This window comes from Balaenoptera borealis (assembly GCF_965194805.1).
Source record: "Balaenoptera borealis genome assembly, chromosome: 17".
Taxonomy (NCBI): Eukaryota; Metazoa; Chordata; class Mammalia; order Artiodactyla; family Balaenopteridae; genus Balaenoptera; species Balaenoptera borealis.
Window position 1 is genome coordinate 54,934,092 of NC_138876.1, and position 25,526 is coordinate 54,959,617.

Genomic DNA, 25,526 nt, shown 5'->3' on the forward strand with positions numbered 1-25,526 from the left:
TTTTACAATTTGTATGGAAACACAAAAGACCCTGAATAGCCAAAGCAAACTTGAGAAAGAACAATGGAGCTGGAGGAATCAGGCTCCCTGACTTCAGACTATATTGCAAAGCTACAGTAATCAAAACAGTATGTTGCGGGCACAAAAACAGAAAATAGAAAGCCCAGAGATAAACCCTCACACCTATGGTCACCTAATCTGTGACAAAGTAGGCAAGAATATACAATGGAGAAAAAACAGTCTCTTCAATAACTGGTGCTGGGAAAACTGGACAGCTACATGTAAAAGAATGAAATTAGAACACTCTCTAACACCATACACAGAGATAAACTCAAAATGGGTTAGAGACCTAAATGTAAGGCCAGACATTATAAAACTCTTAGAGGAAAACATAGGCAGAACACTCTATGACATAAATCACAGCAAGATCCTTTTTGACCCAGCCCCTAGAGAAATGGAAATAAAAACACAAATAAACAAATGGGATCTAATTAAACTTAAAAGCTTTTGCACAGCAAAGGAAACCATGAACAAGACAACACTCAGAATGGGAGAAAATATTTGCACACAGCAACTGACAAGTGATTAATCTCCAAAATATACAAACAGCTCATGCAGCTATATATCAAAAAACCAAAAACCCAATCAAAAAATGGGAGAAGACCTAAAAAGACTTTTCTCCGAAGAAGACATACAGATGGCCAACAAATACATGAAAAGATGCTCAACATCACTAATTATTAGATAACTGCAAATCAAAACTACAATGAGGTATCACCTCACACTGGTTAGAATGACCATCATCAAAAAATCTGCAAACAATAAATGCATGGACATACATACACTACCAAATGTAAAATAGGTAGCTAGTGGGAAGCAGCCACACAGCACAGGGAGATCAGCTCGGTGCTTTGTGACCACCTAGAGGGGTGGGATAGGGAGGGTGGGAGGGAGGGAGATGCAAGAGAGAAAAGATATGGGGATATATGTATATCTATAACTGATTTACTTCGTTATAAAGCAGAAACTAACACACCATTGTAAAGCAATTATACTCCAATAAAGATGTTTAAAATAAATAAATAAAATTAAATTTTTTTAAAAAAACAATAAATGCTGGAGAGGGTGTGGAGAAAAAGGAACCCTCTTACACTGTTGGTGGGAATGTAAATTGATACAGCCACTATGGAGAACAGTATGGAGGTTCCTTAAAAAACTCAAAATAGACTACCATATGACCCAGCAATCTTACTGCTGGGCAAATACCCAGAGAAAACCATAATTCAAAAATATACATGCATCCCAACATTCACTGCAGCACTGTTTACAATAGGCAAGACATGGAAGCAACCTAAATGTCCATCAACAGAAGAATGGATAAAGAAGATGTGGTACAGTACATATATACAATGGAATATTACTCAGCCATAAAAAGGAACGAAATTGGGTCATGTGTAGAGACGTGGATGAACCTAGACACTGTCATACAGAGTGAAGTATGTCAGAAAAAGAAAAACAAATATCTTATATTAACGCATATATGAGGAATCCAAAAATTTGGAATAGATAATCTTATTTTCAAAGCAGGAATGAGACACAGATGTAGAGAACAAAAATATGGACACCAAAGGGAAAAGGGAGAGTGATGGGATAAACTGGGATATTGGGATTGACATGTATATACTATTACATATAAAACAGATAACTAATGATAACCTGCTGTATAGCACAAGGAACTCTACTCGGTGCTCTGTGGTGACCTAAATGGGAAGGAAATCCAAAAAAGAGAGGATATATGTACATATATGGCTGATTCACTTTGCTGTACAGCAGAAACTGACACAGTAGTGTAAAGCAACTATACTCCAATAAAAAAAAAAAAAAAGAATAACTGAGGCAAACAAACTATTAAAGAAAGATAGATAAAATGGTTTCCAAAACCTCATGACTTCTTCCTTGGCTTCTTTGTATCAGGCTCTGCTGCTGGCATTATCTTTCTCTCTCTGGTCTTGGTGGTCATGCCCCAGCCCCACCACCAGCACCAACTTCCTCCTTCTCTTGTGTGCTGCTTACACCTCCTCTACACTCAGTTCTCCCATACTACTTCTCTCATCGAACTTACCCTTTTCTCTGGAATTTTCCCCACTCTCTTTTTCTTTAAACTTATCAGAGCCTGTCCCTTTAAAATTAAGCTTTCTGACGATCTGGAGGCTAAACCCTTAATTTTTTATATTCCCCAGACTGAAGCTGAACTGCAAGCCATAGTCAAAGAATTTCCGAAGTAGCCAAAGAACCTCACAGAGTTGTGGAGGAATTTAATATAGTCATTCAAACTTATCAACCTGGTTTCTCTGATTTGTATTAGCTAGTTCATATGCTCATTGGTGAGGGCCAGGTGCAGCATTGGATGAAAACTGCTAACTGGGAAAATCCTGAAAGATCTCTAGAATTAAAATTTGGAGACCAGCCAGCTAACTTATTATATGATCAGGTTTGGGCAATTGCTAGATGATTTCATCAGACAAATCCTAGGGCTTTTCAAAAGCCTGTTGATTGGAACGAAATTCAGGCCTGCACACAAAAATCTGATGTATATGTTCATGGCTATTACAATTGACTTCGGATTATTTTTAAAGAAAATTCTGGTCTTCCTTCAGATATTGATTCCCCCTGAGTAGCTTATGTTTATTATGTTATTATTTATCTATGTTTATTAATGGGCTGAACTAGGACCCTTCCCTTCAAGTAAAATGGACCAGAATGGAATGAGAAACTATGTACACTGCAGATTTAGTTAATCTGGCAAATCAGCTCTCTCATATATCTGGATAAGGCACCTAAAAGGAAGACCACCAAAATGCTTAATCTTCAAATTCAGCAAATGAAAGCCCTTAAACAGAACCATTTATACTGATAGTAGATATACTTTTAGAGTATACCTCATGACTTTGAAATGTGGAAGCAACATAGCTTCCTTACTTTCAGTGGAAATAAAATTTTAAATAGCCTCTATATTCAGGAATTCTTAGACGCAATACTTTTACCTGCTGCTTTAGCTATTATTAAGATTTGGGGGTATTCTAAACTTGACTCTGGAAGCTAAAGGAAATCACCTTCCTGATATTTCTGCAAGGAATGCTGCCTTTAGAGGAACCAACAGCAGTCAAACTTCTGTCATGCTCCAAGGAGATACTTCCCCAAATATTGATTTCAAAAAACTGACTAGAGAAGCCCAACAACTGGCCTCAGGAAAAAAAAAAGGGGGAAATTCAACAATTGTTGGTTTGATAAAAAGAGAAGGCTCTGGTTTGGACCAAATAACAACCTAGTCCTACTGGAGACTTTAAAATTCTCACTTCTCACCACTGTACATGCATTGAACTATTGTTCTACTGAAAAAGTGATAGCCTTCATGAATCAATATTGGTGGAAAAAATGAACAAAGTCACAAAAATTGCCTGCCTCACTAGACCCACTTGTCCAAAGTACAACCCAGGGAAGCCTGTTCTTACTGCTCCAGACATTTTAAACTGCTTGATGAGCAATTTGGGATCTGGCAAATGGATTTCATACAGCTTCTTCTGTCTAATGGATATAAATATATTTTAGTCATGGTCTATATGTTTTCACACTGGCCTGAAGCCTTCCCTTAAAGACAGGCTATTGCTTCTTATGTGGCTAAAGTCCTTTTGGAAAAGATTATCCCTACCTGGGGAAGCCCTCTCAAATATCATAGTGATCAAAGAACCATTTTACTTGTCAGATATTTTGACAAGTGTGCACTATTTGGTCAGTTTTACAACACTTTCACTGTGCTTACCACACTTAATCCTCTGGTTTAGTCTAATACACTAACATCATTACTAAAACAGAATTGGCAAAATTTGTAGAGGCCTTCCAAATACCTCAGCCAAAAGCATTGTCATTTGTCTTTATAAGTCTCAGATCCACACTTTTAGGAGTTCATAAATTCTTAACCTTTGAGATAGTCACAGGATGCCCAGTGCACTTCAATCCTGCCTCCTTCAACCCACAAACCATAAAGAGAGAGATATTCCAATTATTGCAAAGGCCCAATTGCTTTTATTAAAAAGAACCATGTTTTGGTAGAGCAATCTTTTCACAGTGCGCTCTCAGGAGACGAAGACTTTAAGCATTACATCATGCAATTTGACGATTTTGTCCATTGGAAAAGGCACCTCCAGAACACTTCAATCTCACTAGAGAGGCCCCTATCAGGTACTGCTAACCAACTCTTGTGCCACCAAATTCTAAGGAATAGATACTTGGATTCAGGGTACATACCTGAAGAAAGCACTGAACCCCAACTGGACCTGCACATCATCTGGTGACCTGAAAGTAAACATTATCCAGAACTGAAGCAGATGACATCTGATGACACAGCTTTCCCTAGATATCCAGATCAGGCCTGTTAGAAGTTTGTCACCAATCCTTTGATGACGACATATGCTTTAGATGATCTCCAATTAGACATTGATCTTTGGTCTTGATAGCATACGGATTTTAGATTAAAAGTGCCTAAGAGTTCTCCCTCCTACCTTTCCTTGTTACTCAAATGTGACTTCAATAGGTTTCCAGTCTGTGAAATTTCCCTCCAACATGAGACATTACACCCAGGAAAGGTTCTTTCTATTACTGAGGGACAAAAAGTTACTGAAACCAGGAATCTTAACACTTGATCAACAATGCATTCAGAGATAGACCTTGATCAAAGTGGGAAATGTAAAAAATTAATAAACAGAAACCTCAATCAAATAGAGTCAGGATACCAGAAGGGGGAGCCCAACAAGAAAGAAGAAAGACTCCTTTCTTGGCAAAAACTCAGCCAATGAAAAACCATGAACTTTTTGTTTACTTTAGCCCTCCCAGCTTTCTTTTCCTCTCTGTAAGAGTTCTCCTTCCCTTGCTGTATGGAACTTGCACATGGCTCACCATGGTTGCATACCTTGAATTGTAAAAAACAATTGATCTCAAATAACCCCCTCTTTTTTTTTTTTTTCTAAAGAAATAACTGACATTCTATTTCTTTTAGGTCAACACTGTCATCAAAAGCAAAGTGCTCTCAGACTAAGCTAAACTCCCGTTTAGTAGTTACTTTCTGCATTTTTCTAGTCTCAGTTTCCTAGGAAAAGGACTTCAATTGACCCCGCTTGGATGGAGCTCAGTGTTGGTCCTATCAACTCTGGCTGGGCACTGGATGGGGATCCCATTGAATTCACTGGCTTCCAGGAACAGATAGTCTCTGAGAGCAGATGCAGTTTAGAGAGTTATTGTGAGCCAAATGGAAACCCCAAAATGGGTTACCACTGCCTTAAAGGTGAGAGAAACAAAGAAAAGAAATATTTAGACTGGTAGGTAAAGTTTAAACTGGCCATAGTTTAGAAAGATGTCTCCAACTCTGAAATCTTGAATGTTCCCTAATATATGCAATGGCAACTGGGCTTCAAAAGCAGCAATTTCCTTCTACTCACTACATGAATTGAATAGCAGGTCAAGAAATTATTTTTACTTTGTAAGTGCCAGAGCTAATCATTAAGCCAGGTCCAGGAAAAAACAAGTTGTTATGATCTTCAGAAAACTAACTCAAAATGATATCTAAGCTCTCAGATGGAACATAGATTAAACAGGGGCCTTTGTTAGTTCCATAGAAATTAGGAGCCCAGAAAGTTCTGCAACTTAAAGAACAAGTAAAGAAAAAGAAATTGATGTCCTTGGTGACACTTATCACTTTCTTAGATGTCTAAGACTCGGTGAAAGCTAAAGAGAGAAAAGATATCTGGAGAAATATTTCAAAACTAAGAGATCACTTAGCCATTTTTTCCTTTCTAAAATTGGAAAAATAATGTATTCCCTTTTGTTTGTTTTTTTGTAAATCTGCATTGTACAAGAATGATCTGTAAACTCTAAATTCCTTACCCCAGCAGCCATGTAGTTTTCTGTTGCACTAAAGGAGCAGTTAGTGAGTTCTCAATTCCAGGGAGCAAAGTCTCAAGTCAAAATTTAACTGCTCAGACAATGGCATCAAGTGTCATTAAAAACCTGGCAAAGGTATAGTTCCATCAATAGGTTGGCTCACGTTCTTCTTGCTCATTTTTTTTTTTTTTTTTTTTTTTTTTTGCTTTACCTCCTGGTACTTTTCTTGTAATATTTTTTCCTTTGGTTTCACGAGGAAACTGAAACACATCAAGCCCCTCCTTTACTCTATTTCAGGTCTTTGTTTTACCCTGAATTACTATTGGTAAAATGGCTTTCAAACATTTTCCTTACCTGAGCCCTGAGGTTAATTAAAGTTCTTCCTCCTCAAGGTGGTCTCCCCCAGCCAGAGTTGTCAGGCTCCCCATTATATGTTCTCATGACACCCTATACTTCTTGACAGTACTTAATACAGTTATAATTTGGGATCAATGACAGTGTCTGTTGACTTCCTTTCTATATTTCCAGTAATTAGCACAATGTCTGTTATACAGTAAGTACTCAATAGACTTTTAATAAATGAATGAATAGAATTTCCTAGCCAGTAATCTATAATCCATAAGTGACTCCCAAACCTGGGAAATATTAATCATCGGAGGACTTTTTGTTTGTTTGTTTTCTAAGTATAGTTTTCTAAGTCACCCTAATGTTCTTATTCTACAGACCCAAGATGATTCAATATCTTCCTCAAAGATCCCCCAAGTGATTATGATGACCTGCTGTAGTTATAGTTTGTGGCTCCCCATCATCTTCCAAAGTAAGTACAAGTTCCCTAAAGCTTATATTATGCTCCACCCACCCACATCACCACCTTACCTTGTAAGACTTACCTCCCACTTATTTGCTATTTGCACATTATGATTTAGCCTGGTAAACCCACTTGTCATTCTCTAGACATAGTGCTTCCCTGACTCTGCTCATGCTCTTCCCTTTTCCAATGGCTTATTACTCCTTCTACCATTAAAATCCTACCCATACTTTCAGGCTGATTTCAAATGTCACTTGTCAAGAAAGCTTCCTGAGTTGCCACAGCTGGATACAAGTCTTCCCTAGCATAGAATTCCCCAGAGAACATTACATGGGCATCTCACTGAGCTCTTCTTTCTTGTCTTGTTTCATAATTCCTGCACACTCCATTTATCTCTTCTTTTAACCTATAAACATCTCAAAAAGAGCAAGTGAAAGAAAAAGTCAGGAAGGCAGTGATTCATTGTACCACTCATCTTTGTGTCTCCTGAACAACTCAAAAAGTTAGAGCATATCATGAGCATTTAGCGTATTTGACTTGAACAAACATGTAGTTATTCTGGCTATAAAAAAGAATAACACATTGCCTTTGAAAATTAAGCAAAAGCAACCAATTTAATAGTGGTTTCTGATTCTAAGCAGGAAAAATCTCAAACAGTAAATTATTAACTCACACATTTGAAAAACTGAATTAGAATTCTATTCTTCTTTCAAACGTTTACAAAGTATTTTAGTATGTAGAAAGCACTACACTAATGTTGTGGGAGATAAAGAAATGAATAAAACACTGATCCTATTAATAAGCATCTTACAAACTCTAATTTTATGTCTGTTTCTTCAGCCATTTACTCTGTGTTTACCACTTGGAAAGCACTATACTAATGCTAATGCTGGGTAAATACAGAAATAAAGAAAAATAGAATGGGTCACAGAGGAGCTTACAATCTGTTGAGGGAGACATCCATGTAAACAACTGTAAATCAAATTAGGCTTAAATATATAATATAATATAATATAATATAATATAATATAATAATATAAATATAATAATATAAATGCAAAAAATGCTATGGGAAGGAAGAAGAATGATTTAACTTTAATTTCCTATTTCTATTCATGTAGCCAGATTTCTTTACCATTATATGAGATACAAATTTGTCTATCTTTCAAGGCACAATCAACCTGCTTCAACAAGTTGGACACAATAGAAGAGTTTGGAATCTATTTTCAGTCTTGTCTCCTGGAATGAGGAATGTGCTAGGGGAATAGACTTAACTCAGTGAATTGAAGAAAGGCCATCTTGTCATGCAAAGTAAAATATGTAAGAGGTAAGACAACAGACAAAAAGTAGTGGACATATACTGAAAGTTCAAACACAAGCTAATGTCATGCCCTGGAGAAAACCAGGACCAGTTGGATAATCCAGAATGTGGTCACAAAATGAAGAACACCAGACAGAAATCTGAGATTGAGGAACCAGACTTCAATTCCTGAGTGAAATTAAAAGTGGATTAAAGCAATTATTGTCCATATTTTAGGCGAATTGGGTTATCATTGCCTGGAATTTGCTATACAGAGTCTGGGCAGAAGCAGTAATTTTCGAAGCTGTAGTAACAAGGTCAGTAGCAGGGTTGGCAGGTGTGTAGTCTTAGGTTATGGCTAGATTTATCATATCCCTCTATTTAAGGTCAGGATAAGTTTTAGAGACCAGCAGAATTAAATTTGCATCAAGTGGTCCAGTGGCCCCAGCTATGATGAGACGATATATAATAAGCATGAATAAGAAAGAATTTTTTAGAAGCGATAAACAGCATAATCCTCATTGCCTGGTCAACTTCAAGCTACAAGTGTTATAAATCTGCTCCCAATCAGTTTTGAAAGGTTACATGAAGTCAAATAAAACACAACAAAACAACCCAAAAAAGTCATTTTAAGTTAAACTTGATTTATAAATAAATGATTCAGCACTTTAAAAAACAAAGGAACATTCTGTAAAGTTAAAGTCTATTCAGAAAACTCAAGAAGGATTCCAACTGTTTCCCACTGAACAAAGTAGACAAAGACTCTTACCAAAGGTAACTGCAGGGCAATATAGTATGTACAGAAAATTTTTGATGAGCAGCTATATTATAACCTAATTATCTATGACCTGACAGGCCTGTCAGATGAACATCTTGGACTCAAGGAGACAGTAGCCAAGAAACTGTTCATACTGGGATTGAACACAGTTGTGTAACAGCATCAGACCAGTTTCACTGAGAACTTCTTAGTACTGACTCTCCTTGGAATCAATCTTTCCTTGGTAAGAATGTACCCACTTTGCAACTCAAAGTATTAAAACAATATATTTAAATTAATTCACAGTGAAACAAAGGTATGTGATAGTGTACATAGTTAAAATGCTGGAGGCACTGGAAACAGGAGCACATTTCACTTCAACAACCATTTATTAAACCACCTCAATGTGCCAGGCCTACCAGGACATCTGGCATCTGATATCCCAAATCCCCCTCAGCCTCTCTCATCATTTCCATTTCCACCACCACAACTTTGTTAAGGTCATCATTGTTTCTCACTGGAATAATTTGGCCGACCCAAGTGGTACCTCTGCTTCTGTTCTGGTCCTGCTCTAACTGTGCTCCACAACAAAGTTCAATCCAAACTCCTCCCCCGTATAAAACCCTTTACTGTTCCTCCTTGTTTTGGGATAAACTCTAAGTGGCCCTTAAGACCTCTGTAATGTGTCCCTCCTGGTCTCTCCTGCTTCACCTCCCACTACTTCCCTAGGCCTCCTGTGCTGTAGCCATACAGGCAGGTCTGCAGTTCCCTGAACAGGCTACACAACTAAATACCTCAGTGCCTTTGCATATGCCGCCAGCAACATGCCTCATGGTGCTCTGTTTCCTTCAAGATTCAACCAAATATTTGCCTCATCTAAAAATTCCTTGGTCCCAGAGGTAGTAGTTACACAGTATCACCCTTAGACCCAAGGTAGAAGGACCCTGGGCTGGGCTCTGCCCTTCGGAGGGCCTCAGACATCATAAGCAAAAATAAATTTATGAAAGATCATATGGACACCTCTGTCTCTCAGGGTCTGGTGCTCAGCACTAGCACAGCAAGATCCATAGCCCTAAATATCTGTTCTCATGACTAACATGATTCATTCCCCAGGAGAGCCTCTCCATATCTCTAGCCCTACATCCTTGAAACAAAAAGGAACAGTGTCTGAATGTCACAAAGGTTTGTGGGCTCTGCCCCTGCTGCAGAGTGTGGGGAGGATTTGAGCAGCAACCATGGGCCACAGGCAAGAGAAAGGCCACAGTAATCATTCTTTTCAGATAGCATACATCCTTGCAAAACAAACTGCTGTTCTCAGTAGAGCCAAGTATCCATTTTCTTGTTCGTGTGTGGGCTCAAATGTATGGTTCCAGAGCTACTCAGAAATTAGTATTTACAACAGGCAGCTGGGAAAATTTTGCAATTCATATTACTTTTACTTTTTTTTTTTTTAATAAATTTATTTATTTATTTTGTCTGTGTTGGGTCTTCGTTTCTGTGCGAGGGCTTTCTCCAGTTGCGGCAAGCAGGGGACACTCTTCATCGCGGTGCGCGGGCCTCTTACTGTCGCGGCCTCTCCCGTTGCGGAGCACAGGCTCCAGACGCGCAAGCTCAGTAGTTGTGGCTCATGGGCCTAGTTGCTCCGTGTCATGTGGGATCTTCCCAAACCAGGGCTCGAACCCGTGTACCCTCCATTGGCAGGCAGATTCTTAACCACTGTGCCACCAGGGAAGCCCCATATTACTTTTAAATTTGTATATAAATAGGTCTAGATGTAACATGTGTAACTCATCACCTCAACTGACAACTACATGGATATTGATTGTTAATTGGGATTCGTTTGATTTTTATAAAAATATTTAATACAATTTCATTAAATTTTCAAAAGAATGAATAAGAAATTTCAGCTGTAGCTAAATAAAAATTTTTAATAAGTTTTCACTTTCTATTTTATTTTTAATAGATATATTTGAATACATAAAAATAAATTTTTGAAAAAATATGAAAGAATAATTTAAATTTTAAATTTTCTATATTTGTTTAAACTTACAATTTGATGAAAATATGTTCAAATTTTATACACTTTAAACAGTGTATATTTAGACATTTAGTCATCAACAGTATACAAACTACATGAAAATCTCAATTATTAAATTATCATTTGTTATTTTGCTAAAATTAAGTCCAGAAAAATATATTTGTGAAATATATGTTTTGTTTATTAATTGTGCTTATTTTTATTTTATTACCCATCCAAATATTGCCAGCCCTTCCACAGAATACACAGACATGCCCACTAATATTTAATTCAGTTGCCTTTGATATTGTGCCAACTTCTAGTAATAAAAAATTCATAGATTTACACATATTTTTAATTTTTTCATTACAGAAACTGCTTTGTGAAACTTTATTTTTAATGTTTAAATATTTGGGCATACGGAATGTGGGTCTCCATTTGTACTTTCTCCAGCCCCTCAAATGTTATGAATGGGCCTGGGTTAAGCTTTCTCTCCACTATGCTTCCTTAGCCCCTGCACATTTGTCTCCTATGGATGTGTAATATTGCATTATAATTATTTTTTCACAAACTTTTTCTTGGTATTAACTGTGGTAGTCTCAGGGGTAGAGACTTCTTCATCTTTGTAAACCAAGTGCTTAGGAAAATTCCTAACACATGGTAGAAGTTAAATAAATTGGTTGAATTAATACATAAATAAAACAAGGCAGCATTGTCTAAGGACATGAATTATTGAGCCTAATTGCCCAGGTTGCGATCCTGGCTCTGATATTGTCTCTTAATCTAGAGTAGTAACCTCTTCATCTCTCAGCTCCTGGATTTCTTCACCTACAAAGTACAAGTAATGAGTGCCTACCTCAAAAGTTTGTTGCTAGCGCTGAAGTATTAAACGCAGTATTAAATGAGTTAATATTTAGAAAAACTTAAAATTGTGGCTGCACGTTAGGTAGTTAGTATTTGCTAAATCAGTCCCTAAATTAAATCAGATAACATTTGTTTAGGTTTCACTAGACACGGTATCTCATTTCATCATCACAGCAACGCTATGAATTATGTACAGTTATTATCCTCATTTTACAAATGAAGAAATTGAGGCTTGAAGGGCTTTATATGCTTGCTCAAAAACCACAAAGTAGCAAAACCAGGATTGGAATTCCAATTTTTGTGGCAGCAGAGCCTGAACCCTTAACCACCAAATGAATTTTCTTTCCAGATATGATCACTTTGAAATATATGTACATATACATAAATTATGAAAATTTAAGAAAAGTGCTCTTTTTAAAGCTAAATTTTATTTAATTTTTTAATTGTCACGATGTTCTAAAAAGATTTCAAGGGGAAAGTTGTTTTAAATCCAAACAGCAAATCAATAAAAGTTTAGTAGACAGCAAGTCAAAAAAAGTAATATATTTTATTGCTAAATGTGAATAAAAGAAATGAGCTTAAATATCTATGTCATTAGATATACAGCATGCTCCTCCAAAATACAGCATGCTCCTCCTAAAAGACTTTGGATATTGAAGTATTTTATAAGCACTATTATATTTATTTTATGGTACAGGAAGTACATAAAAATCGTGGATACCTTCCTGATGAAAAAAAAATTGAAATGAAATGACTTCTGTCAGGTCATCTTTGGAGCTAAGACAATGACTTTGATGCTTGTTCCTGAACAAATTAGAATTATCCTAGCTCCATAGATCTGTATTACTAAGCTACTTCATGGGATTTGAGGGTGTTGTCACTGTGTTTTATGCTATCAGACTTATAAACTTTTCATGAGATATTCTCTACCCTCAGGATTTTATAATCTAATAGGAAAATAAAATAGCCAGGCACAGGTTTTATAAAATGTACCTGCTAACATGGCCAGAAATGGGAGGGATTTAAATTTATAAATCTGGGGATATTACATAATTCTGTGTTTACCCTGGCAGGCAGAACTAGATAGTATAGTCAGAAAGCATACTAAGAAATAGACCAAATGTCAACAGAGGAATCATACATGAAGGAACATGACAAGCCACTTGCCCTGTTGAAGTAAGAACAGTCCATATAAATGGATTTAGTCAAGATGGTGATGTCATAGTAGAAATGCCATAGATTTGTACTAATCCATAGAGTGATAATTTACCAATGGGAAAATTGAGGAGGCCTGCTAGAATTGAAAGAAGGATAGATGAAAGGACAGAGAGACATCCAATATCACAATTCTGGAAATACTGTACAATGTATTCTTCCTGCTTCAGGCTGTTGCTCTTATATTCTCTGAGCACACTCTATACTGTCTACAAGTTCATAATATATTCTTTAAGAATTCATTTGCTGTACATAGTGAGTGTAGATTCTAGAGCACAGAGGCATAAGACACAACATTAACTTTTTTTTAACATCTTTATTGGAGTATAATTGCTTTACAGTGGTGTGTTAGTTTCTGCTATATCACAAAGTGAATCATCTATACATATACATATATCTACATATACATATATCCCCATATCACCTCCCTCTTGCACCTCCCTCTCACTCTCCCTATCCCACCCCTCTAGGTGGTCACAAAGCACCAAGCTGATCTCCCTGTGCTATGTGGCTGCTTCCCACTAGCTATCTACTTTACATTTGGTAGTCTATATATGCCCATGCCAATCTCTCGCTTCGTCCCAGCTTACCCTTCCCCCTCCTCATGTCCTCAAGTCCATTCTCTATGTCTGTGTCTTTATTCCTGTCCTGCCCCTAGGTTCTTCAGAACCTTTTTTTTTTTTTTTTTTAGATTGCATATATATGTGTTAGCATACGGTATTTGTTTTTATCTTTCTGACTTACTTCACTCTGTATGACAGACTCTAGGTCCACCCACCTCACTACAGATAACTCAGTTTTGTTTCTCTTTATGGCTGAGTAATATTCCATTGTATATATGATAACATTAACTTTTAATAGGAGTCATTAAAAGAAGAGAAAGAGAGAAAACAATAGATAGTCCCACATTGCCATTCTTCCCAGCACTCATCACACTTATAATTACAGATTGATGTTTGAGATTTCCATGAGGTCACAGGCCTTGTTTATCATTTCACTGCCACATTCCAACTGTCTGACACATAGTAGGTACTACACAAATATTTGTTCATTGATACAGACAACACATTTGTCAGTAGGTAAGTTTGTTTTGTTTTTGTTCTGAGTGAAATTTTATTGTTCTTGGGGAAGAAAAAAAAAGAGCAGATTTGTGAAATTATATAGAAAATGTCTGCCAGAATTCTAGTATGGTAGTAGCAAGGCTTACACAGACAACCCAATGGTTGTCTATGTAAGTTCTTTATTAACTTCCAAAATCTTCCATTTCCTAAACTTCTCATATGGAACAAGTCCAATTAAAGAAACATTACCAGCAAGAATAGGATGGATTGGAGTTGGGCAAGACAGGAGGAGGGGTAAACCAGTTAGCGGACAGATGAAAGCAGCCCTCTGGACCTCATTTTCTCATGTGCAAATTGATGATACTTTTTTGAGACTATTCTGAGACAACAATGATTTTTAAAGAATATTCTAAGACACCAAGTATTAAAGAATCAGAGGCAGAGTCCACATTCAATAAATCTTGTTGACTCTAACGAGTAGAAATACTGTCCTTTAGAAGAGATATTTCCAGGAGAAAAAGAGAAAGTTATCTCAAGTTTACATGAGAACTAGGATATAGAAAACTTCAAGATCCCATTTAAAAGATCTTGCTAAGGGACTTCCCAAATCACTCTACGTGAAGAAAGTTCTTCAATCCTTTTCCAGTTTACTGGAATAAAGATCTTTTCTCGTACACTCTTAACCAGATTGAGTTAAGAACCTAAGTCTTATCAGTGCATGGCTTCAATTTTGAAACATCTTTCTCAATCTGTGACCTGATGGTCTTAGATTTGTTACAATTCCCTTCAGGACCTTGTTAATGGGAGCCTCTGGAAAAACAGGCTTAGAGACCAAACACTGGCTCAACCCAATCTCTTTCAAGGGACATTTCAGAAGTAACTACAAAAAATAATTTTAAAAATCTACACATTTCACTCTGTGGTGTAACATTTTAAAAGTTCACTTTTAATATTTTATTTAGATCTTAAAAATGAATATCAGGTGAACTAAGGAATATTGAGCTCAGTTCTGCCACTGCTCCTTACTGACAGCATAAATGGCAATTAGATCATCAGGTCCTGTGTGTCTCTGTGACACCCACAGACTATGAGAGCCAAGTATATAAAGAGTCAGTGTGGAAAAGACGATTTGGACATTATAGTAACAAAGCAACTGAAAGATTATACTCTGCTGAAACTGACTCTAAGCAAATGCCTTTGTGGTGCATTAAAGTCACCATAGCATTTTTTCCTTACTTCCTGAACTAATACGTTATCCATAAGAAATGGACCCTGTTAACAAGAGCTAAGTCTTTAACTAGCAAAGTTTTTAAAAGCTGGTAGTAATCACACTGAGCTCTGAATTTGAGTGGTCGTGCCGTGTTGAATGCTCTGGAATGGAAACCTTGCTCTGATAATCCCTGAGCTAAAAAAACGACGCAGAACACAAAAGGCATCCCGACTACGGGAACTGGCAACGCTCCCCTTTTCTGTAACCAAACCAGTACGATTCGTCATTGCTGAACCATCTTCACTTCTACTCTCCCCATCAGCATTTGCTGCCTTGTAGCATTGTATCTTGCTGGTCTTCTCTAAGAAGAATTTAGAACGCTTTTTTTTAAAGGAGACCCAGGATATCACGCTAGTCTTCTGAATATATGGAGACTAGGAGATGTGATGCTATATATGTGCAGGAGAAGCATCCCCTTTCATAAACAGAACTGTGAAGTTGCCATCATCTGGCATTTTCCAGGATGTGTGTGTAGAGGATGCAGTGTTGTAATACAAGTTCATTTTGTAAAATACAAATAATCCTAATGAATGAATAAAACTTATCCATTATCTTACTACACAAAGACCACTACTCAGATTTTGGTACACAATCTCTAGATAGACAAAATCAACCTGGAGAGAGAGCAAGAGAGAGAGAAAGGGAAAAGGGAGAGAGAGAAAGGGAAAAGGGAGAGAGAGAAAGGGAGGGAGGGAGGGAGGGAGGAAGGAACGGAGGACAAATTGAGACTTTATGCTTTTATGATTTGCTTGTTTTGTTTGTCAATAATTTTTTAATGTTCTTCCATGTCAGTTAATAAATTTCTATAAGGTAATCTTTAATGACAAAATAGTATTCTAGTAAGTCATAGTATTCTAGTAAATGCTATAATTTATCCTTTACAGTTAGACATTTGAGTTGTTGTCAATATTTTTTTTCAGGTGACTCTGAGGTGATTGTATTGAACAACATGTACATAAATATTTACACACTGGCAGTTTTTTTCTTGGCATAAATTTACAAAAGATGAAAGAGTAGGCATATTTCAAGCTTTTTTACTCTGAAATTTGCATAATTTCCTCTGAAAGGCACACCTGGTGTCCTAGGGACAGTGAGGAGTCCTCTTCCATATGGGATCACAGTTGTCATTGCTCAGGGACAATCAACAAAATATAGGCTCTAATGCTTTGATAAAGAGAATCTCCTTAGGAAAAAATAATATCGGGTTTTTGCTCTCATTTGAGGGAAACTTGAGATTCCCTAAATCTTGCAGACTGGCCTTAGCACCCACAGCAGATCCATTGGGCCATGTCTGATCATCTGTGGCAGTTGAAGGTGGCTTGGGGAAATGAGTTTCCTGTCTTTAACAGGGTGTCAGGAGCTCCTACCTGCCCTAGGGGAGAAGAAGGGGATATTGTCATTCTTCATTAAGTGGGATTTAAGGAATCCAAATCCATCCTCTCTCTACAACAAAGCCTAAAGTCATAGACCTGACAACTTTGAACCATGACTTATATTCACAGAGTGCAGCTGCTTTGCATTTTCTCTATCATGTTTCCATGAATACACCCATGTTTTCTATCTTACGTAATTTTTATAATCCTTTATAAACTGTATACCTCTTTATGTACACTCCCTTCTCGCCCTCTTTTATTTACCACATACACTTCCCTATTGCACAGAATTCCTACATCTATATTTTATTTCCTGTTCCTGAGTCTCCTTCCAGATGACCTGGCTCTTTCTAAGAAAGGGAAAGAGCTAGACCACTAATGATCTGGGAGTAACTTGGGGAGTAGTAGCAAACATCATGGAAAAACAACATAAATTATTTCTGTTCATTGCAGTCAAAACTTTCAGCAATTGCTTTGAGTTTAAAAGTTCATTTACACAAAGCCACAATGAGATACCACATCACACCTACCAGGATGGTGTTGATGAGGGTCCGAGAAATTGGAACCCTTGTACATTGCTGGTGGGAATGTAAAATGGTGCAGCCGCATTGGAAAAGAGTTCGGCTGTCCCTCACAAAGCTAAACATACACTACCATATGATCCATCAATTCCATAACTAGGTATATACCCAAAGAACTGAGAGCAGGGACTCAAATAGATACTTATATGCCAATGTTCATTGTAGCATTATTCACAATTGTCAAAACGTGGAAACAACTGAAGTGTCCATCAACAGATGAACGGTAAACAAAATATGGCATATATATGCAATGAAATATTATTCAGTCATAAAAAGAAATGTTCTGATACATGCTGTAAAAAAATAAACCTTGAAAATATTATACTAAGTAAACAAATCAGACACAAAAGAACTCTACTACGTGAACTATCTAAAATGACAAATTTGTAAAAACAGAAATCGACAGATGAATGGATAAAGAAGATGTGGCATATATACACAATGCAATATTACTCAGCCATAAAAAGAAATGAAATTGAGTTATTTGTACTGAGGTGGGTGGACCTAGAGTCTGTCATACAGAGTGAAGTAAGTCAGAAAGAGAAAAACCAATACCGTATGCTAACACATATATATGCAATCTAAAAAAAAAAAAAAAAAATTTGTTCTGAAGAACCTAGGGGCACGACAGGAATAAAGACGCAGACGTAGAGAATGGACCTGAGGACACAAGGAGGGGGAAGTGTAAGATTGGACGAAGTGAGAGAGTGGCATGGACATATATACACTACCAAATGTAAAATAGATAGTGGGAAGCAGCCGCATAGCACAGGGATATCAGCTCGTGCTTTGTGACCACCTAGAGGGGTGGGTTAGGGAGGATGGGAAGGAGACGCAAGAGGGAGGAGTTATGGGGATATATGTATATGTATAGCTGATTTACTTTGCTCTAAAGCAGAAAATAACACACCATTGTAAAGCAATTATACTCCAATAAAGACGTTAAAAAAAAAATAAAAGAAGTTACAGGGACTGAGAGGAGGGAGGGATGAGGAGTTATTGTTTCATGGTTACAGAGTTTCTATTTGGGGTGACGAAAATGTTTTGGAAATAGTGGTGATGGTTACACAACATTGTGAATGTAATGAATGCCACTGAATTGCACACTTAAAATGACAATTTTTTTGTATATTTTATTGCAATGAAAAAACTCAAAACTGTAATGCAATAAAAAACATTGAATTTTACACTTGAAATGGGTGAATTGTATGGTATGTGAATTATGTCTCAATCGTGCTTTTTTTAAGTTCACTTATAGAAGTTCTCCCTCTCTGCATCTGAATTACTGTGGTTAATAAGAAAGCACAGGTAAATTTCAAACATTTTTAATACTTTTTCAATTATCTTTCAGTGGCTTATTTTCCTCTTTCCTACCTACAGCTCCTGGTAGTATAGAAAAATGCCTTACCTGCACTATGCTATACTTTGACTATATTTACTTACAAGAGTACACATTTCTCTATGTAGCTGCTTAATTTACATTACCTGAATAAAGCAATAGCTGATACTAATGGTTTCCATCAGAGCTAGGCTTCCTGCTGTGAAAAGGGTATAAACCATTCTCAATGATGCTAAGCAAACATTAGCTAACCTAAGGCTGAGATGACTCCAACTTTTTAATTTTTTAAATATTTTCAAAAACAGTTTGGGGAAAATAGTAGATATACATTTTTGCACCATAGGTAGAAAACAAAACACAACTTTTGGAGGAAATCTTTATTGTGTTTCAATACTCAAGGATATGTAACAAGACTAAGAAAGAGAATGACCCAGTTTTACGGTAAAACAACATCTGTTTTGAGGATGAGGAGAACCTGTAGGGCATCGTGATGGGCTCTGAGTCCTTTTTCCCCACTTTTTGGATGGACCATTTAACATCTTACCTGTAGTTTCACTTAACTTTTACCCACAGTTTTTCTCATATAAAATAAGAATGCTACAAATCAGGGTAGTTGTGAAGATCAAATGAAATATTTTGTAAAGTGATCAATAGCATCTTAGTTCTCAGCAATGAACAAGTAATGTCAAGTAAAAATCAGCTAATAAGAATTTGTTTGATCATTTCCAGATTTCCTGGGCAGTGGCTAAAGATTTTATTTTCTCCTTTTTCCAACACAACTCTTTTTTTTAAATTAAGTTTTATTGGAGTATAGTTGATTTACAATGTTGTGTTAGTTTCAGGTATTCAGCAAAGTGAATCAGTTATACAACTACATATATCCAATCTTTTTAAGATTCTTTTCCCATATAGGACATTACAGAGTACTGGTAGCATTCCCTGTGCTATACGAGGTACTTATGAGGTATCTATTTTATACACAGTAGTGTGTACATGTCAATGTCAACCTTACAATATATCCTTCCCCCCCTTTTCCCCCTTGGTAACCATAAGCTTGTTTTCTACATGTCTGACGATATTTCTGTTTTGTAAATAAGTTGATTTGTACTGTTTTTTTAGATTCCACATATAAGTGATGTCATATGATATTTGTCTTTATCTGTCAGACTTAGTTCACTCTGTATGACAATCTCTAGGTCCATCCATGTTGCTGCAAATGGCATTATTTCGTTCTTTTTTTTAATCTCTGAGTAATATCCCAATGTGTATATGTACCATATCTTCTTTATCCATTCCTCTGTTGATGGACATTTACATTGCATCCATGTCCTGGCTATTGTAAATAGTGCTACAATGAACATTGGGGTGCAAGTATCTTTTCAAATTACGGTTTTCTCTGGATATATACCCAGGAATGGGATTTCTGGATCGTATCGAAGCTCAATTTTTAGTTTTTTAAGGAACTTCCATACTGTTCTCCATGGTGGCTGTATCAATTTACATTCCCACCAACAGTGTAGGAGGGTTCCCTTTCCTCCACACCCTCTCCAATATTTATTGTTTGTAGATTTGTTGATGATGGTCATTCTGACCAGTGTGAGGTGATGCCTCATCGTAGTTTTGATTTGTATTTCTCTAATAATTAGCGATGTTGAGCATCTTTTCATGTGTTTTTTGGAGAAATGTCTTCTTTGGAGAAATGTCTGTTTAGATCTTTCACCCATTTTTTGATTGGGTTGTTTGTTTTTTTTGACATTGAGCTTCATAAGCTGTTTGTATATTTTGGAAATTAATCCCTTGTCCATTGCTTCATTTGCAAATATTTTCTCCCGTTCTGTGGGTTGTCTTTTCATTTTGTTTATGGTTTCCTTTGCTGTTCAAAAGCTTTTAAGTTTAATGAGGTACCATTTGTTTACTTTTGTTTATGTTTTTATTACTCTAGGAGGTGGATCAAAAAAGATCTTACTGCAATTTATGTCAGAGAGTGATACTATACATAGAAAATCCTAAAGATGCTGCCAGAAAACTACTAGAGCTCATCAATGAATTTGTTAAAGTTGCAGGATACAAAATTAATGCACAGAAATCACTTGCATTCTTATACACTAACAACAAAAGATCAGAAGGAGAAATCAAGGAAACAATATCATTTACCATCTCATCAAAAAGAATAAAATACCTAGGCATAAACTTACCTAAGAAGGCAAAAAGAGCTGTACTCAGAAAACTATAAGATACTGATGAAAGAAATCAAAGATGACACATACAGATGGAGAGACATACCATGTTCTTGGATTGGGAGAATCAGTATTGTCAAAATGGCTGTACTACCCAAAGTAATCTACATATTTAATGCAATCCCTATCAAATTACAAATAACATTTTTCACGGAATTAGAACAAAAAATTTTACAGTTTGTATGGAAACACAAAAGACCCTGAATAGCCACAGCAATCTTAAGAAAAATGGAGCTGGAGGAATCAGGCTCCCTGACTTCAGATTATACTACAAAGCTACAGTACTCAAGACAGTATGGTACTGGCACAAAAACAGAAATATAGATCAATGGAACAGGATAGAAAGTCCAGAGATAAACCCACACACCTGTGGTCACCTAATCTATGACAAAGGAGGCAAGAATATACAATGGAGAAAAGACAGTCTCTTCAATAAGTAGTGCTGGGAAAACTGGACAGGTACATGTTAAAGAATGAAATTAGAACACTCCCTAACACCATACACAAAAATAAACTCAAAATGCATTAAAGATCTGAATGTAAGACCGGACACTATAAAACTCTTAGAGGAAAACATAGGAAACAGAACTATTAACTCCCTCCAACTGAGCGACACTACTGAATGGGAACTACCTGCCAGCAGATGGCCCCCATGAAGAATCACAATGAACTGTGCACTGCATCCTTCTCTATGAGTCAGACTCAACTCTTCTTGTCAGATATTTATAATTATTATCATAATGCATTCCTGTGTAAGTTTTCTATTGCTTCCTTAACAAATTAACACAAACTTGGTGGCTTAAAACAACAAAAATTTGTTACCTTACAGTTCTCTAGGTCAGAAATTCTACATGACTCTCATTAAGCTAAAATCAAATTATTAGTAAGGCTGAGTTCCTTTTTTGGTAATTCGAGGAATGAACCTGTTTCTTTAACATGTTTCTAGCTTCTAGAGGCCACCTGCATTTCTTGGCTCATGGTCACTTTCCTCCATCTTTAAAGGTCACAGAGAAACAAATGGCCAACAGGTATATGAAAACATGCTAATCATCAGGGAACTGCAAACTATAATGAGATACCCCTTCACACCTGTTAGGATGGTTATTATCAAAAAGATGAGATAACAAGTGTTATCGAGGGTATGGAGAAAAGGGAATCCTTGCACACTGTTGGTAGGAATGTAAATTGGTACAGCCACCATGCAAAATAGTATAGAGTATTCTCAGAAAATTAAAAATTAAACTACCATATGATCCAGTAACCCCATTTCTGGGTATATATCCAAAGGAAATGAAATCAGTATCTCAAAGACACACCTGCACTCCCATATTCATTGCAGTATTAGTCATAAATAGCCAAGATAATGGGCAACTGAAATGTCCATCAATGGATGAATAAAGGAAATGTGAATATTATTCAACCATAAAAAATAAGGAAATTCTGCCATTTGTGACAATGTGTATGAATCTGGAGGACATTATTTTTTGAGGACATTATTTTGTTTTGCTGAGCGAAAAAAGTCCAAACACAGAAAGACAAATACTGTATAATCTCACTTACATGTGAAATCTTAAAAAGTACAGCTCAAAGCAAAATACAGATTCAATGCAATCTCTATCAAATTATCAATAGCATTTTTCACAGAATTAGAACAAAAAACTTTACAATATGTATGGAAACACAAAAGACCACAAATAGCCAAAGCAATCTTGAGAAAGAAAAACTGGACTGGAAGAATCAGGCTCCCTGACTTCAGACTATACTACAAACATACAGTGATCAAAACAATATGGTACTGGCACAAAAACGGAAATATAGATGAATGGAACCAGATAGAAAGTCCAGAGGTAAACCCACGCACTTAGGGATGGACCTAGAGATTGTCATACTGAGTGGAGTAAGTCGGACACAGAAAGACAAATATCATATGACATCGCTTGTATGTGGAATCTAAAAAAAGGGTACAAATGAACTTATCTACAACACAGAAATAGAGTTACAGATGTAGAAAACAAACCTATGGTTACCGGGGGAAAGGAGGAGGGGTAAGTTGGGAGATTGGGACTGACATACACACATTACTATATATAAAATAGATAACTAATAAGGACCTACTGTATAGCATAGGGAATTCTACTCAATGGTCTGTAATACCCTATATAAGAAAAGAATCTAAAAAAGAGTCATTATATGTATATGTATAACTGATTCACTCTGCTGTACAACTGAAATTAACACAACATTGTAAATCAACTATACTCCATGAAAAATTAAAAAAAAAAACCTACACACCTACGGCTCACCTAATCGATGACAAAGGAGGCAAGAATATACAATGGAGAAAAGACAGTCTCTTCAATAACTGGTGCTGGGAAAACTGGACAGCTACATGTAAAAGAATGAAATTAGAACACTCCCTAACACCATACACAAAAATAAACTCAAAATGGAATAAAGATCTGAATGGAAGGTCAGATACTATAAAACTCTTAGAGGAAAATGGGCAGAACACTCTTTGACATAAATTGCAGCAAGATCTTCTTCCATCCACCTCCTAGAGTAATGAAAATAAAAACAAAACTGAACAAATGGGACCTAATTAAACTTAAAAGCTTTTGCACAGCGAAGGAAACCAGAAACAAAACGAAAAGACAACCCTCAGAATGGGAGAAAATATTTGCAAATGAAGCAATGGACAAGGGATTAATCTCCAAAATATACAAACAGCTCATGCAGCTCAATATCAGAAAAAACAAACAACCCAATCAAAAAATGGGTGAAAGATCTAAACAGATGTTTCTCCAAAGAAGACATACAGATGGCTAAAAAGCACATGAAAAGATTCTCAATATCACAATTATTAGAGAAATGCAAATCACAACTACGATGAGGTATCACCTCACACCAGTCAGAACGGCCATCATCAAAAAATCTGCAAACAATAAATGCTGGAGAGGGTGTGGAGAAAAGGGAACCCTCTTACACTGTTGGTGGAAATGTAAATTGATACAACCACTATGGAGAACAGTATGGAGGTTCCTTAAAAAACTAAAAATAGAACTCCCATATGATCCAGCAATCCCACTCCTGGGCATATATCCAGAGAAAACTGTAATTCGAGAAGATATATGTACACCAATATTCATTGCAGCACTGTTTACAATAGCCATGTCATGGGAGCAACCTAAATGCCCATCAACAGATGAATGGATAAAGAAGATGTGGTACATATATACAATGGAATATTACTCAGCCATAAAAAAAGAATGAAATAATGCCATTTGCAGCAACATGAATGGACCTAAAGATTGTCATACACAGAAAGACAAATATCATATGATATCACTTGTATGTGGGATCTTTAAAAACGGTACAAATGAACTTATCTACAAAACAGAAATAGAGTTACAGGTGTAGAAAACAAACTTATGGTTACCAGGAGGTAAGGGGTGGGGGTAAATTGGGAGATTGAGATTGACATATACACACCACTATATATAAAATAGATAACTAATAAGAACCTCCTGTATAGCACAGGGAACCCTACTCAGTACTCTGTAATGGCCTATATGGGAAAAGAATCTAAAAAAAGAGTGGATATATGTATATGTATAACTGATTCACTTTGCTGTACACCTGAAACTAATACAATATTGTAAATCAAATATACTCCAATAAAAGTTGTTTAAAAATATAAAGCACATAGAAGCAAAGAGTAAAATGGTGGTTTCCAGAGGCTGAAGGATTGAGGAAATGAGAAAATATTGGTCAAAGAGTGCAAGCTTTTTGTTATAGGATGAATAAGCTCTGGGCATCCAATGTACAGTATGGTTAAAAATAATTTAATTAATAATACTGTATTATACACTTGAAATTTACCAAAACAGTAAATTTTTAGAGTTCTCACCACCAAAAAAAAAAAGGTAACTATGTAAGGTGATGGATGTGCTAATTAACCTGAGTGTGGTAATCATTTCACAATGTATATATATTAAATCATCACTTTATACATCTTTAAAAACTTAAATGTATATAATTTTTATTTGTCAATCATACTTCAATAAAGCTGGGGAGGGGAATTATAAAAAATTTTTAATTAATATTATAAATCACAAAATGTAGCATCTCTCTGACCTTGCTTCTTTGGTCACATCTCTTTCTCTAACCACAGCCAGATATGGTTCTCTGCTCTTAAGAATTTATGTGATCAGATTGGACCCACCTGAATAATCTGGGATAACTTCCCAACTCAGTGTCTCTGCCTTTATTCACATCTGTGACATCCCTGTTCCCATGTGAGCTAATATATCCATAGCTCTGAGCGTTCAGATATGAGCATCTTTCAGGGCCATTTTATAACAATGAGGATATACATCTCTATGCAATGCCTGCTCTGAGGATGCTTCTCCCTACATCTATCTCATAGAGTGCTCTGATCTCAAACCCATAACCTAGTCCAAATAAGTCTTGGTTTAAGTCGTATTCTTCCATTACCAAGCCAAAACTTATTGTCATTACCCAGGTCAATTTTTACAGACTCCTACATCACAGATTGACAGACTTAATTTCCAATGTGCCTTTTACTCTTTTCTGGAAAATGGTAGCAAAAGGCATAAAACATTTTTAGAAGCTATATTAAACTTTGGGAAAGCTGACAAGGGAGAGAAGAAAGACAATACATTAAAATAGTTGAAAATAATACCACAGAACTGGTAATTAATAAATATTATTACTTACACTATGAAGAGCTTACTGTGCCTTTGCAAAAAA

The 25,526-nt window shown here is 36.3% G+C and overlaps 1 long non-coding RNA gene across 1 annotated transcript in view; it reads right to left on the reverse strand.

The window, feature by feature from the left end:
- LOC309614842 overlaps window positions 1-25,526 on the reverse strand; it is a 63,484-nt gene that overhangs the window by 36,947 nt on the left and 1,011 nt on the right. The gene's annotated exons all lie outside the window — the stretch shown is intronic.